Here is a 17801-nt window from a genome sequence, read left to right as displayed (position 1 = left end):
TCTTGAGAAAAACAATGAGGGAAGTCACCGGGTATGACTATTTAGGTCTTGTAGAGGAGAAACAGGCGCATCTTTTGCGCAAGGTATCGAGTGGCACTATTTAAAAAAAAAATATGAAAAAATGGGATTTTTTTTTTCATAGCCTCTATAGAAAAATAATTAGGGGTGTCACGGGGTATATATAGCGTGGTGATAGATATACAGAGTGATTGTAGATATACAAAGTGTTGTTAGATATACAGAGTGGTGATTAAATTCTTTTAAATTCGACGTCCAATTGTTTGATACTCAAATCGACGACCAATGACAATGTGCCGTCATGTATTGCCAAAAACAACGTCCGATTTATAGTAGTCTTCTCATATCGATGTCCACTTTTAATGAATAATAGAATAACAAATTGCTGTACTTACACTTATACATGTGTAAATGCATATTGATAAATGACATGCGAGTATACTTGAATAAGAACCGAACGACAAAGAAAACTAAACGAAATATATATATAGGGCAACACTCAGTCTTCAACAATGGACAAAATAAAGAAGTATAAATGCCAACTGTTAAAGTATTATAATTTGGACTCTGTAAAAGTTTGTCAACAAATTCATTTGTTTTACACCTGGAGTGAAAAATATACAAAATAAATTGGCATTATGTTTTTATGTTGTGCTGTTACACCATTGTCTCAGATTAGAGGAAGATTAAGCGCTCACAAACATGTTAAACCCAGCCAAATATTTTATGTGCCTGTAGTATAGTGGTTGTCGTTGGTTTATGTCTTAAATATTTGTTGTTCAGATTTTTTTGTTTTAAGTTAGTTTTTAGTGTATAATAATTGTTTTATATGTGTCATGTCGTGACCTTTAATTGCTCAATGATTCCTTTTTGAAGGACGTACAGTTCCCTATAGATATAAGAAAATGAGGTTTGAGTGCCAATGAGACAATTCCCCATCCAAGTCACAACAAAAATCTAACGGTATTTTTTATATAAATTATCTGCAAAATTAGATAATGAATTATCTGACGGTATTTTTTTATATAAATTATCTGCAAAATGAGATAATGAATTATCTGGAATTGAGATAATGAATTATCTGACGGTATCTGGCAAACGATTGTCGTCCAATTATATCACTCGTTACATTGTTCTTTGGTATATTTAAACCTACATTATCTGGAAAATGAGATAATGAATTATCTGAAATTCAGATAATTAATTATCTGGAGATAAAGTAGGATTATCTGAAAATCGTTCAGATAAACTTAGATTTTCTTAATATTTTAAAATAAACCGGGATTTTCTCCAGATAATGAATTTTATGTATTTTTTGAGATAAACTAGGATTTTTTCAAATTTGACTTAAGCTGAGATAATCTTAGTTTATCTGAGATAAACCGGGATTATCTCAGATAAACCTAGTTTATCTGAGATAATCTAAGATTAATTAATAAAAGAGGGACGAAAGATACCAAAGGGACAGTCAAACTCATAAATCTAAAACAAATTGACAACGCCATGGCTAAAAATGAAAAAGACAAACAGAAAAACAATAGTACACATGACACAACATAGAAAACTTAAGAATAAACAACACGAACCCCACCAAAAACTAGGGGTGATCTCAGGTGCTCCGGAAGGGTAAGCAGATCCTACTCCACATGTGGCACCCGTCGTGTTGCTTATGTGATTACATAAAGTGGTTCAGGCGTGCCATAGAGTTTAGTATGTCGTCCATAATCACTGTACTAGTATACAAGTTTTTTAGGGGCCAATTGAAGGACACCTACGGGTGCGGGAATTCTCGCTTCATTGAAGACCCAATGGTGGCCTTCGGCTGTTGTCTGCTCTATGGTCGAGTTGTTGTCACTTTGACACATTCCCCATTTCTTTTCTCAATTTTATTTTATTCAGATTTATCACATAAATATCGAGCTCCAAGGAAAATTCAAATAGGATGACTTGGTTCAGGCGTTTTTTTTTTTAAGAAAACGGTTAGTTAAACCTGGTTTTATAGCTAGTATAAACCTCTTACTAATATAACAGATGTTTATAGTTTCATTATCAATATACATTAATAATAATAGTAACAAACTATTGCGTTGACCTTTGGTGGAATGTGTCCCTCGTGTCGAATCTTGACGTTCAACATCTTTATCTGCCAACTTTTTTCATACATGTCTGCTGGTGTGTTAAAACCCACGTTTTTCTCATCTGTTGGTGTACCGTATAGCGTGTTTTTTTTTCGCTGTTGTAAAATTTTGCGATTTTCATTTTGGCGGATTCAAAACTTTTATCAAATTTTTTGCAGGTCCCGTTTAAAATTGGCCGAATTTATTTTGGTGATTTCGTTATATCCGCGAAAATAGGTTTAAATTTGCACCCAGCGAAAAGAACCCAATATACAGTATATTCCAGAAATAATTCCCTTTTTGCTTGAAAAACAGGAGTATATCATTGAAGAAGAGGGACGAAAGATATCAGAAGTCAAACTCATAAATCGAAAATAAACTGACAACGCTATGGCTAAAAATGAAAAAGACAAACAGACGAACAATAATACACGTGACACAACATAGAAAACTAAAGAATAAGAAACACGAACCACACCAAAAACGAGGGGTGATCTCAGGTGCTCCGGAAGGGTAAGCAGATACTGCTCCACATGTGGCACCCGTCGTGTTGCTCACGTTATAACAAATCCGGTAAATAGTCTAATTCGGTAGGTCACATTCATGAAAGGGAAGGGGATTGTAGTTACGACGTAAGGAACATATCTGATATCATCTGTAAAACGGTTATTCCATAACGGTCAGTTAACTCGTGATGACGTCCGTAAAATTTACGAAGGGATGATTTCAACGTCACCATTTGGGACTCTTGGTTTAATAGCTTCCTTGTGAGCAGCAACCCTCTATCTAGAAAATCATGATAGGAAATGAAAACACGGGAATATCGTACCATTTGGGAGATATATACCACGTATGCAGGTGCTGCTGGAATTTTGCTACTTAGAAATGGAAAGTTTACAATTGGAAAGCTGACATCATCTCTTTTGCCGTAAAGTTTTGTTTTCAACCGACCCTCATTGTCAATATGTAGATGTAAGTCATGATATAAGACCAACTATTGCACGCTTATCTCTTATCCAGCAGCAGTCAAGATTGTTCGTCTATTGGGTGGTATTCATAAGTTGCATGTAAACTTATAATGGAAATGTATCTGTGAAATACAAATTACTGGACGTTAAACAATAACAAATTGACCAATCTCTACTATCAAACAATTAACAAGTAATGTCTTTTGGTTTCTACTGAACAGTAATGTCTTTTTGTTTTTACTGAGCAGTTATGTCGTACGTTCAAAAGAAAAGAGTATACATTTTGGAACGTTTCACATTTTTTATCAAATATGTGTTTTTTAACTAAATAAGTGTTACAAATGTTACGTAGGAGTATTGCTTAAAAGGGGTGTTTTCATGTGATTGTTTAATCAAAGAGCTGAAGAGCTCTGAGGGAAAAGACGGCCATTGTTTCAATTTTTAGGGGGGTATCTTTTGATAGTCTACATACAAAGAATGAGCAAAAGAACAGCTAGAACATATAGAAAGGCTAACAATAATGAAACTAATTGTTGTTTATTGTTATTTCATTTCCTTAGTCAAGAATTCATCATAGAGACAATTTGGACCAATGAGATCTGCACCTTCTAAATCAAAACATTTGATTAAAGTTGGGAGTTAATTATCTAAAATTCAATTGAATTTAACAACTACTACAATATATTTTAGAATTTTAATTATGTACAACTGAACGGCAGGCTAAGACCATTCTCAATTTTTTGTGACAGTATTCTCAAGAAAGTGAGGACTGAAAAATCTATTCAGTTTTAATTTTCCATTGATAAAGTTCCCAGTTACAACTCTCATCACAGGGATACATGTACTTATAAAATCAAATATGATTGATATAAGCTGTGTGAAGTTTGTTTCCAGATCCCACATTTTGATATATCTGTAAAATTCATGAATAAATAGCTTTAAACTACAAAAAGCAATATTTAAAAAAAAAATGAAAAAAATAATGACCACTACAATAATTATGTTGGTACGCAAAATTATTTTTTAATTGATGACTACTTATCATATATATACTTAATGTGACATTTTTAATGTTCAGATAAATTAACTTTCATTTTAGTGGGTAATTACTCATCAATTGAGGTGCTCCTTAATTGGAGAAAGATTCTAAAAACATAACTTTACAGAAAGAATGAAAACTGCAGTTACTCTCCCCAATCTCAATAGGTATAAACTACAAAAAGCAACATTTAATTTTTTTTATTTTTTTTTTACCATTTCAATAATTATGTTGGTACACAAAAAAAAATTTATATAGAAGACTACTTATCATATACTAAATGTCACATTTTAAGTGTTCAGAAACATTTACTTTGATTTTAGTGTATAATTACTCATCAATGGAGGTGCTCCTGAATTGGAGGAAGATTCTAAAAACAGAACTTTACAGAAACAATGAAAACTATCGTTTCTCTCCCCAATCTCATGTATCCCCATTGACATTGTTTACCGCGAAAGTTGACCTACAAATTATCTGATTATAGCCTCAGATTAAAGCATTGCATGTTGGTGTGTGAATCATCTACGCTACAGCAAACATCATTAGGTTTACATTTAACAAATACGGATTTTAAATTAGTATACAAATACTGTGAATGATTTTTATAATGAATAAAGGATATCCCTGTGTGGCATTCCAACAATGACGTCACTAGGTTAGATATATTTAGAATATTTTGTAATACTGATTTTTCCGGACTGTAAAAGAAACGTATATAGTGTAAGGGAAAGCTCAATATACGATAATTTCACGAGAAACAGAAGGGAAATGTGTAAAAAATGTATTTAAAGTCAATCTGTTCTCCTTGTCATCAATTTCAGTATGACATTTTGAGGGGGTTCCCAAACTATCAAAACAAAATGATTGACGCGAGGGAATGATACTCTGGCCAACCCCATTAGGGAATTGACGGCTTGAAGCCGTCTTTCCCCAAAAATTGTCACATGAGCTAAAAATTGCAGTTTATTTATATAGACAATAATAGGGCATTGACTTGACATATCAACGATATAAGGATGAGGCTTAGAAACGGGGAAATGCGAGGCTGTGCCGAGCTATTTCCCCGTTTCGGGCCGAATCCTTATATCCTTGATATGTCAAGTCAATGCCCTATTATTGTTATATCCTTGATATATCCTCTATACTGCAATCTAGAAAAAACATTTTCAATTGTTGTTTAATGTGTTAAGGTTATTTATTTGATTTAAATATTGGGGAAAATCCCCTTTAGAAAGGCCTCATATCATGCTCGCGGAGAAATATAAAACACAACACTCGATGGTGAACGAAATCGTTTGAGGACTAAAATATCAACCATAAGCATAAAACATAATAATTTATAGGTTGCAAACAAAAAATATTAACAAATGAAATATGTTTGTCCAATAATTGAAAAAGAAACAAGGTTGAGTCGTTCCATGCATCGTTGTATGCATTGGAAACAAGAACAGGTTGAAGAGGTCGTATGAATAATTAAATATTATTTCGGCAACTTCTATTTAAATATTCATGAGGAAAAGTGATATCGGGTCAGTGACTGTATATGACATAGAAATATACAGTCAACGCATTTTGACTGCTCAAATAGAACGAGTGCAGTATAAAACTCAGTACCTTCTTCATCAAATGCCATTGAGATTTACGAGGGATTTAAAAAAAAAACTTAGTATATATTGTATCTAAAAATACATATAATAGTTTACAATTAATACAAAAACCGCTGACACATTCATGTCGTGAGGGCATTTTTTTTTATTAAAGTTTCACTTTAGACTGGATTGTATGCAACTTTTTAAATTAGATTGTAGGATTCATGTGTGGATTTTTTATACGAATTCTAGTAATTAAAGTAAATAATACAATAGAACATTTTTACGATTTTTTTTCTTCAAATACTTTAAACAAACATATGAAACTGACACGATCGATAGTGTATTAAAAAATACATGTTTGTATTCTGAACTTTTTGCTTCATTCCAGAAAACATTTTCACTTGCTTGTACTGTGGAAATTAAATGTGTATTAATTTGTGACACTTAGTGAATGCTGAATGCGTAGTTAAACTCAAGGTAATTAAAAGATTAGCATTATGTAATTCTAATCTTTTGATCTTCATTCAGTGACACCTAGGCGTCACGGTTCAGCATTTCAGGCGTAAACAACATTTCGTATGAATGATATACGGGAGTCAGTTATAGTTATAGACACAGAAATGTAAGAAAAAGAATTAAAATGAATTTACGGGAGAAATAAGGTCGCACAATAACTGGATAGCTGTTGTATATTTTTATATATTTTGCATAAGCTCACTTTTAAATGAATTATGACTTCTGATTAGTTTTGTAACGATAAAATACTGAATAATTTTAATTGAATAAATTTATAAATAAAAAAAGCCTTCTAAACACGAGTGTATGAACTAAAAATTGTACTTTTTTAAATTAAAATCGCCAACCTTTAATATTTCAAACAGATTGCAATTATATAATTTAGTCCATCCAAAGCGATCTTTATTTACCTATTTAGAAATTAATGTTCTCATCAAAATATTTTAAATCTCACAACGCATGCATGAATACTTCAGCTATTTGAAAAAAAAGATGTTTTAAAAAATTGACAGGAAATTTAAGGATCCTCTTGGAATGGAATCGAAAAATTACGAATAGAATTTCTTTTCAAGTGTGAAAAACGTCAACCAAATTTATTCATAATCGGGAGCGTCCTTATATTAAAATAGTCTTCTTCTCACAACGAATAATACTTAAGCTATTTGACCAACGATGTTTAAAGACAACGAATTTAATGTCATCTTAATTTCCCTATTTTTGAACGTAATTATAAGTCTGTTCAACTGGCAAGAATACCCCTAAAGCGGACAAGCAGTTTATTCTTTAAATTGCTGTCATTGAATATCAAGAAAGAAAATAAATCCCGAAATCAATTTGAAACTTTAAAACTCAAAAGTTTTCCTAGAAAATATTCACATCCCTTGGGGTTTATTAGCGTACGTCCAGTTGCATATGTTTTACATGAATGTCGGAACAATTGTGATGATGTCGAATTTCTTCCTTTATTGGAGAACGATCTAATTGATATATAAATTTGTGATTTTACTATGTTCATAACTTCGATGAACCGAAGCAAGTTATTATATCGACCTGTATTTAAATCAAATTGGTCCTCTTCTTCTTCTTCATCTTCTTTTTCTTCTTCTTCTTTTGGTATACAATAGTCTATCGAATTCGATGATTACATATTGTTGGCATACGTGGACTAGTCTATTTACAAAACTGTTACCCCAATTTACACAAAATGTATGTTTCTTTCTTATGTTCAATGTATACATGTATATATTTTAAATTGCGATATTATTATAGCTCCGTAACTTTCTATCCAGGCGTAGAAATGAATCGTCGACAAGTGCGTACATTTTTTTAAATCAATATTTCTGGTATGTTCCAATCTGTCCTTTACTATTGACAACGAGTATATATTACATTTTCCCAAATTAAACCTTGGAAAAAAAATGTAAATAGATTTTTATTTTATCAAATCTTTTTTTTTTTGGTATTATTTATATTTTTATAAATAATATTCTTTACACCAGTAATGTTATTTATAAACAAGCGTCTGAGTTTAGTAATGACTAGTATATCATATCACTTTCGGACACGCAAGACAGAGATGTATATTTTACACCTGATAGTTCAAAATGGAGAGTTAAAAGTTATCGGCCGTGTACACTGATCAATACCTACAGAAGTGAAACGATGCATGAACTTGCAAGCCCGACAGGAAATCGCTTGAATACCTGGACGTGTCACCTCACACCCCTCACAATACCTTTGGGAGTAATACCTTTAGTCATGCTGGTGATCAGATGAGGGAAGATTCGAATTTATTTGAATAAAATTTATTACTTTAAAGAATTATAAACGAATTAGATTTACGAAAACAGTTTTCACGGAACACTTATTTATGATTTAAACTTTGACTTTTTAACTAATTCCAATATTAACAGTTTAAAAACAACAGACCATGGTAATTAAAAAAAAATATGAACATTTTCCGTATCAAGTTAGTTTGTCAGATAAAACAACCGTACGATTGACAAGATATCGACACGCAATTACGACTACATCGGTTACTGTAGTTTTGGTCCTTTGTGGTTTATAGACATATCGTGATTTTTAATCGGGGAAGACGACAAAATGGCGGAACGCAGAGAATTGATAGTTTAAATTTAAAATCGATGGTGATCTCTTATCTAGCGGAATAAAACTCTAATATCTATAAATTTGAGCATTTGTATATAGAATGGACATAATATCAATTTTTGATTTTTTTGCGAAGTTTTGTTGTATGACGATAAAATGAACACTTTCTCTGAGTCTATAAAAAACGAATGATTTTGACGAATCACGTTATTTTTTTCCAAAAATTACGGTAACGACAAATATTTGAGACCTCTGACGAATCACGGTAAAATTTTATTCTATTTGACGCTAACGGTTTCCGAAAACGACTGTTTGACGCCTGACGTTACAGTGCATTACTACCCTCTTAAATGCTATTTTGTAAGAGAAAATATTTTTGATCAAATTGTATTTTGTAAACTTGGTTCCAATTGTGCATAATGTTGTTGAAAAAAATTGTTCTATTATGGAAAAGGATATGTTATGAATGAATACAATAATGATCAATGGAAGAAATGCATTATCGTAAAACTATAAGACATACTTTTATTCTGATATAATTACCATGTGTAAATACTTTTATTCTGATATAATTACCATGTGTAAATACTTTTATTCTGATATAATTACCATGTGTAAATTTTTTTTGGAAATACCGAAGAGCAAGGTAAACTCAAAAAGTGGAAGTCCAATTGAAAACAGCTGTCATATTTCTGCCTTGGCACATGCATTTTGTGAAGAAAATGGTGGGTAAAACCTGATTTTTATGGCTAGCTTAAACTACACCTGGTGTGCAAGTTGTTTATAGTTCCATAGCCAATATTCACTAATAATTATACTTATGTCACTTATAGCTATAGAAAACTATATCGTAGACCATTGGGAGAGTGTTTTTCTCATATGCAGCTATAATAGCTATAAATGTAAAATAAAATTTGTACAGTCAATTCAAATGTTTGGAGTATTCCAAAGGGTAGAAATATATAGACGATTCGTGCATTTTCGGAATTATTTTGACTCTATGTTTTCAGACAACGTCCAAATATTGCCATATATATAAAACATTTGTAAGAGAGCATCAACGTTTTCACATGTTTGCTCTTTGTTCCGTCAGAATCAATTATATTTTTATATCAAGTAAACTGCATCTTGAACTACAAAACAACAAGAGGCTGTCACAACGACAGCAAACCTGATTATTAACATTTATTTGTGTCCTGGCAATATCACAAGAACCATAACTGATGAACGGTGAAAGTGAAAAACGTCAATATCAAATTTGACCTGCATTCTGTCATCAGTATCAACATATTAAAATTTGAAAGAGCTTAGGTTGAATGGTTCATGAGTAAATGCAACAACATGAATGGAAACGCCATTTTTTTTTTATCTTTCAAGAACCATAACTCCTGAACGGTAAAAGTCAAAATCGACATTATTGAAATTGACCTCCATTTTGTCATCAGTAACAACATATCAAAATTTGAAAAGCTTTGGTTGAACAGTTCATGAGTAAATGCATGGACACGACTGGAAACGCCATTTTTCAATCTTTCAAGAACCATAACTCCTGAACGGTAAAAGTCAAAATCGTCATTCTTGAACTTGACCTCCATTATGTCATCAGTAACAACATATTAAAATTTGGGAAGCTTTGATTGAACAGTTCATGTGTAAATGCACGGACACGACTGGAAACGCCATTTTTCAATCTTTCAAGAACCATAACTCCTGAACGGTAAAAGTCCAAATCGTCATTGTTGAACTTGACCTCCATTTTTTCATCAGTAACAACATATTGAAATTTGGGAGCTTTGGTTGAACAATTCATGCGTAAATGCACGGACACGACTGGAAAAGCCATTTTTCAATCTTTCAAGAACTCCTGAACGGTAAAAGTCAAAATTGTCATTCTTGAACTTGACCTTCATTTTGTTGTCAGTAACAACATATTAAAATTTTAAAAGCTTTGGATGAACGGTTCATGAGTAAATGCACGGACAGCATTTGGTTGCCGCCCGCCCGACCGACTGTCCGCCGTACATCCCCAAATCAATAACCGACATTTTTGTCACAAAAATCCGGTTAAAAATAAGAACATGTGGTGTGACTGCCAATGAAACAACTCTCCAACAGAGTATAAATGACACAGAAATTAACAACTATAGGTCCCTATATTAAATGTAAGATTCGCATGCACTCGAACTCCTATATTGACACCAAAGTGGACAGGAATTGTTTGTTGCTGGTTCGATAGAAAATTTCGCCAGTTCCTGAAGTTTTCCGAACTGCAACCGCATACTCTGTTTATAAATTGGAAAACAATACAAATCTTCTCCGTATATGTACATGTACGTTGCATTTTGACTTCTACTTATAAAATAAAGGTGTGTGGTGACCGTTACAATTTCCTATTTTGCGCCATTTTTACAAAAAATACGAAAGTATCAGTCAATTTTGTAACTGATCGGTTGAAATATAGGAAATAAGTGTTTTGAAAATGCGAAATCAATTAAATGTACTTTTTTAGGAATGATGTATAGAACATCCTCATATTATTCTGATCTATGAGCAACGATAGCTTCAAAATTTGGCCATATAATTGTATTTAAAAACGTCCACTTAAAGTACAGTGCTAAATAATTTTGTTAGACATATGGAAGACCCCTATAAGCTTCCATAGAAGAGAGACCCTTCTAGTTAGCTTAGGTGTTTAAACGAGTAAGCTTAAACGTTAAAACAAGTTAGCTAAGTTGGTATAACAAGATAAATATGCTTAGTCGTTTTAAAAACTTAGCTAAGTTGTTATAACAAGTTAGCTAAGTCGTTATAACGACTTAAGAATAAAACTCCACCCTGACACTATAACCGGCTTCCGTACAATAGTTCGACGTTAAGGGCATACGATACAGTTACAGGGAAGGTAATGACGTTGCTAACGTAAAATGTTATTTTCGCGACGTCAAACTATGACATATCGGGAAAAGATGCATTTTTCGACTGATTTTTATCATTCAAACTGATTTAATTTGAAAACGAGTGCATGGACCCCTATTTTTTAAAATAGCAATTTGTTTCATTTTGCAAGGAGATTATGTGACCCAAATTTTATAAAACTGTAAATAGCGCAATTTTTTTAATTTTAATAAACATGCAGCAAAAAATGACGTTTTTTCCTCTATTCATGAACATTTGATAAATATAGAGTTATTTCGGAATAAAAATTGCATAATTTTTAATGATAGTTATAAAATACAGAAATTACCGATTATTTAATAAAAAACAATTTGTGTTTATCTTTTAAAGCAAAAAAGTTACGTCGTTCTTTCGAAAAAGAAAATACGGACACAAATCTGAATTTTGAGCAAATATACAAAATTTCGACCTCATTTTACTCAAAAAGTAGCACATGAAGGTATATTTTTTATGACATATTTGATTTAATCAGGTAAAAAATAGCCTATATGCAAATTTTCATCAACTTGTAAATACAGGTTCAAAACTGTATCGTATGCCCTTAAGAAGAACTTCTGTAAATTTATTTGCGCGCTTACCTTAATCATTATCACTTTTGCATTGAACAATGAAAGAAGTTATTCACATTACCACCGAATTTTCTTTAGGTGAAATAATTCAAACTTTTGATTAGCTTGACTCAAAATTTCAAAATCTTTGAGGTTCTGTTGAGTTGTATAAACAAAGTTCGTGAAAATTGATGTATCGAAAGTTGCGTATTTTAACTACTAGGTTGAAACGTTTACATTAGTAAAGGACGGAAATGTGATACTCTTACCAGACAACTTAATACAACATTTATTGTTTCAGTCACAAATTTTTGACGAAAACATATATATTTCGAGGATAAATAATCCTTTCACAAGAAGAATGAAAGTCACTCAAAAATAGTTTTACATCCAAATGATACATTGTAGAGTAAAATTGTTTGGTGAGCAAAACCGACAGGCACATTGCGGCGTCCGTCATTTTTCATGGCTGCCTTGAGCGGTTCAACAAGAATTGCGTCGGTCTTTAACACGCTCACAAAGGACAGTTTTACTAGATTTGCAGAGAAGCTGTCATTCTAAATAAGCTAAACAATGTATATGCACTATTGTATAATTAAATTCATTTTGGAGTTTTTAAGATATATTTTAAAATATTAAATATCGGAATTTAATGCGACTGTTATACAACTGAGAGGTTCAGCTAGCTATAAAACCGGGTTTTATCTACCATTTTCATCATAATGAAATGCTTTTACCAAGTCAGGAATATGACAGATGTATTCTTGGTAAGTTAATTATAACAAGTTGTTTTTGTTGAGGACTTCATTTTGTTAGAAAAAAACACTAGATTATGAAAATGTATTTAACAAACGTAATACAAGAACTTTTCTATATTCTATCTGTTTGAAAGATTTTATCACGCCTTCGTCATTTAGTATTTGTACCTACATAACCAATAAGCTGTTAGGCAATTTAATTTAATTCACTTATTCATTTTATTTTTGATGATACCTGTTGCGAAATACACGACGTATCAGTCACTTTCACATTATAATTAATGATTGCCATATATGTAGAGACTTTTAACAAAATGAAATTTAAAATGCAGGAAATTGATAAGATTGTTAGTGTCACGTCATGAAATACCGGTAACAGAAACGGTAATATGTTTACTGCACCAGATTTGCAATGAATGTCACTTTGGTGATGCTCGAGGACAAAATAATTTTAAAGTGACCTTAAGCTATACACACTATAATCTTAACAAAGTGTTATACCCTGCACTTTCATTATACAGAAACAAATTTATCATAATAAAAATTATTATCTAAATTTACAAACTCTAAAACCAATCACTTAACCCAACGGTAATGACATCTGGTATGTAGGAGGTTAGTATCTTGTATTTTTTTTAAAGAATGTTGAGAATGAATGTCTCTTCGGTGATGCTCTAAGCTAATTGTTATTTTAAAGTGACCTTAAGCTGAAAACGATATCATCTTAACAAAGTGTTACACCCTGCACTTTCATTATACAGAAAGAACTTCATCATAATACAAATTATTATCTAAATTTACAAACTCATTATGTTGCACTTTGTAAATACAGCTGTTTCTCAACCCAAGCCTCTTTTGGGAATATTTCAGATTATTCATAGATAATTAATTTTGTTTACATACTGGTTCCCAGTTCTCATCTGTAGGTTACATCTCATAGAGACATAACTTGGGAATGTTACCAGTAAATATAAGTGTGAATATTGTTGATATTGAAATATGTGGTAACCCTACAGTTGAGGTAGGGTTAGTTATGAAATTTAGTGTTAGTTTAAACTTTTAGAGGTTCGGGTATATAAACCTTTAAAATATGCCACACAGCTTTATATTTTGACCTTTGAAAAAATAGTAGTGCATATGAACTTTCCATTCTAGGATATGATTTTTTCATAACTTAATAGTAAAAGTGGTACAGTGTAAGTCGCAAAGGGAGTTCCTATCGGAAAATGCATTGTCAATATAATTTACAGAACTGCAACCTATAAAACTAATCACTTAACATGCTTAATATCTTCGAAAAAACAGAGATATTAAAGGGTTCGTAGTTAAATTAGATAATCAAAACCACTAATCACTTAATGCAATGGTAATGACATATAATATGGAAGAGGGTCACTGGGGTAAAGCTGATGACCGTAACTGCATTCACGGTCATCCCAAGATGTCAGCTGAAAAATTAGGTCAGTATTTTATTGTCTGTTAAGGTGTTTCTACATCATTTTCTTTACAAAGCATACTTTGATGCGATGTAAATTTATAAAAGATTCACACGGAATTCACAAATCTCTACCGAGGAACGTGTATAAAACGGGAATTTGGATTTGAAAAATTCGCTAGGATGACCGTAAATCGTAATCGAGATGACCGTAACAGGATTAGCGATTCATAACAAGGCTGACCGTAATTGGTTAAATGATGACCGTAAATTGTTAAGGATGACCGTAATTTATAAAGAATGACTAAATTTAAAAGGATGACCGTCAATTGGAAAAAATATCCATATTTGTATGCATTGTTTTTTGTTGAGTTTGTCGCAATAGGGGCTCGGTTATAAGTTCTTTTTAACTATTTGGCGTATTTTGAGTTTATATGAAAATGATAGTAACTTGTTTAATCGATGTTGTGAGTAGTTTTGATTTAAATGGACAATAGATGGACAATAGACACCTGCAAACAATAGGTGATTTTAACTGTGTAACTGAGTGGACCGTATCAAATGAAACTCGTATGTCTGTTTATTTTGCTATCTTCTGTATATTTAAAAAGAATGCAACTCAAAAACCAGTTAAGTTAGTTTTTTCTCAAACCGCATGATAGACTTTATATAACTTTTACATATCTAAAGGTCCTGTCATGCTTTAATACTTTCCTAGATGCATCAGTTTGTCTGTTCTCTTACTATGATAGAGATGTGTGTGTAAAAACGGCCATATTTTTCAATTCCCTCAGATGAACCTTAAACATTATGAATATCCGGTAATTGAGCCCATGTGTATGGTTCCAGAGGAGCAGAATAAAATCTTGATTTGTCTTGATATATAAAAAAACAATTCTGTTTTCTGTTTATACAATTTACAAGGCTCCCCTTTGAAATTCGCTATTCATACAAGACTATTTTAAGATCTATTTTGCTGGAGCTCACCTTCACTAGTTTGGTCGGAGTATTTTTAAAACATTTTCTGTTATTTTACTTACAAGATAAAATGGAAGACCAATCAACAGAGACAATGGATGTGGTAAGTAAAACCTTCTTTTTTTTTGTTAATATTTTATTGAAATATATTTACATGTTTGATGTTCTTTTTAAATTATTAATTCTCTATATATTAAGTTGTAAATAACATGCAATGGATCACAACTAATCAATTGACTTTCTTTTTTCTTTTTAAAAATTTGTTCTATTTCAATGAAATGATTTTACTTTTTAAGGATATATCGTTGGACAGTATTGATGGTATATATATAGTCTGGGCACTTACACTTATGAACACATGATCCATTCATAATTTTAGTAATTTTATTTTAGCTATCAATTGTTATTACTCTAATGATGTAAACTTCATGATTTAAGTGATTATTTTGAATCACTCTGTTGGTTTTCTATTAGAGGTCGGTCATTTAAAAATGTATCAATCGTATCATAAACGTTGACGTATGTATACGCATCTGCAGATATACTAAAAACTGTTATGTGATCCCGAGCTTACGACTATTATATGTTTTCACTATGTTCCTCTGGTATCTTTCGCCCCTCTTTTCCAACAATTAAGACAGCTACAAAATTAAATACTAGCATTAGAAATTAATAAGTTGCCCATTTGCATAATTGAAAGTATATACAATTAAAGCTCGGGATCACATAATGTGTATTGGCAAATCTGCAGATGCGTATATGTCAACCTATATGATACGGTTGATACGATTTGAATTAACCTTGATTCATGCATGTCATAGCGAAAGTGCCCGAGACAGATTCATTTATGAGTTATGTTCTATTTGTATTTTCATTGTTCTTGAAAAGTACATTTCTTGGTAAAACTCCAGGGGAAAGGGTTGGGGGTTGGGGGTTGTAGGGCTGACAGCTTTTTCATAAATTTTTTCTAACCTCGATAAATTTGAAAATGAATTTCAGGCTTATCGTTTCTTATCTCCGTGTATTTTTTAAGTAAAAATGGGTATTGTTTTGCAGTATTTGAAATATATTTTCTGAACCGTAAAATTGTTTAAATAAACATTTTGACATGATCGAATCTGCCTGGCCTGGCACTCAACTCAGAATCAAATGATCGTTCCATTACCTGAAAAGTTTTCAAATTTTCAAATATGTTTTTTCTAGAAATTCGTTCACCCCTGAACAACAAACAACTGTGTTATTCAGTCAGACTATAATTTAAAATCATCTGGATTTTATATGGAAATGTACTTTAGGTAGTCCAAGGGTATAACATTTGCAACATGGTAAGTGACCCTCTGGCTACCTTAATGTTGTTTTTTATTCATTATTCTTGAGTTTTGTTTTGTTTTGTTTGTTTCGTTTGTTAAGAAAACATAGTCCATAATTGATATTTCTGATGAAACTAAATAACATAATCGATTACTTTTAATATTCATCTAAGGAAAATTTCAAATCAAATTACTTTTTTTTTTTTTTTTTTTTTTTTGCTGAAAGTAATGAGAATGTTAAGGTCTCTGATCACAACTTAAAAATGATAAATCTATTGTTGAAAAATAAAAATCTGGAACTTTATTAAAAATCTCATGATTATCTTTTTCTTGATTCTTTCATTGTTGCAGCTATGACTTAGTTATCATTTATATATTACAGGAAAGGATATATCAGGTCACGACGGGTCAATTCTTATTATTGACCCTGAAACCCAGAGTGCAAGTACCCCTTTGGAAAAAACGGTCACTGGTAAGGTGTATTTGGAAACTGTCAAATAACAATAATATACTTGTCCGGATAATGCTTTAGATAGTTCCCACTGGACATGGAGCAAACAACAAACAATCGTGCAATACATTACATAGAAAGCAATAAAAAATAGTAAAAGTAAAAGACAAACTGAAATTGAACTCTCAAGATTTTTTTCAGCAAGGTCGTTGTCAACGTCCGTTCACTTCAATGTTAAAACAATCCCGAGTTAAAAGAAATATATAAATTATTTGATGACAACAGACATCTTTATAACTTAAAGTATAACCAATCAAGGGTTTTGTGAATACGAAATATTCAAATTTTGACTGATAACTCTTCAGTATTGCATAAGTGGTCAATCCAGAATATTTTTAATAACAATTAAAGTTATATAAAAAATAAATCAATATTTTGTTATTTCAGCGACTCAACAATGTGACAAATGTGGGAAAACATACCAAACCACGCAGGGTTTAAGAGTCCATAAGAAAAGAGAACATGAGGAACCTCCTTTCAGTTGTGCACAATGTCCTAAAAAATATGTATCGAGGACTCTGTTTCGATCTCATGTTTTGAATCATGTGCAGGTAAACTTTATATGATTAATTAAATCTCACATTGAACAAATTAATTTCATCTGAGTGTATAGAAAATGCAAACTATTGGAACCTAAACGACATGAAATAAAATGAACATGGAAACTTACGTAAGACACAAAGCGGCTACCAATAGTTAGCAAAACCTTGGAACTTCGAACTAGAAAACGGAGCACAGTACTTGTGACATTAATCCTTATTGTAATGTCTTTACGACGAAATTCATATATTATTATCACAAGAGTGCACACGCTGAAATGTCTCACTTTCTTTACTCTTCATTGATATTATACTAAATACAAAACTTTATTACAACTATCACATCAACTTAATATGATCCAAGAAAACGAGGTCAAGGTCATATAATCCAAACAAGATATGCATGTA

The sequence above is a fragment of the Mytilus galloprovincialis genome, chromosome 3, assembly GCF_965363235.1.
Source record: "Mytilus galloprovincialis chromosome 3, xbMytGall1.hap1.1, whole genome shotgun sequence".
Taxonomy (NCBI): Eukaryota; Metazoa; Mollusca; class Bivalvia; order Mytilida; family Mytilidae; genus Mytilus; species Mytilus galloprovincialis.
Note: the sequence above shows the minus strand (reverse complement) of the source record.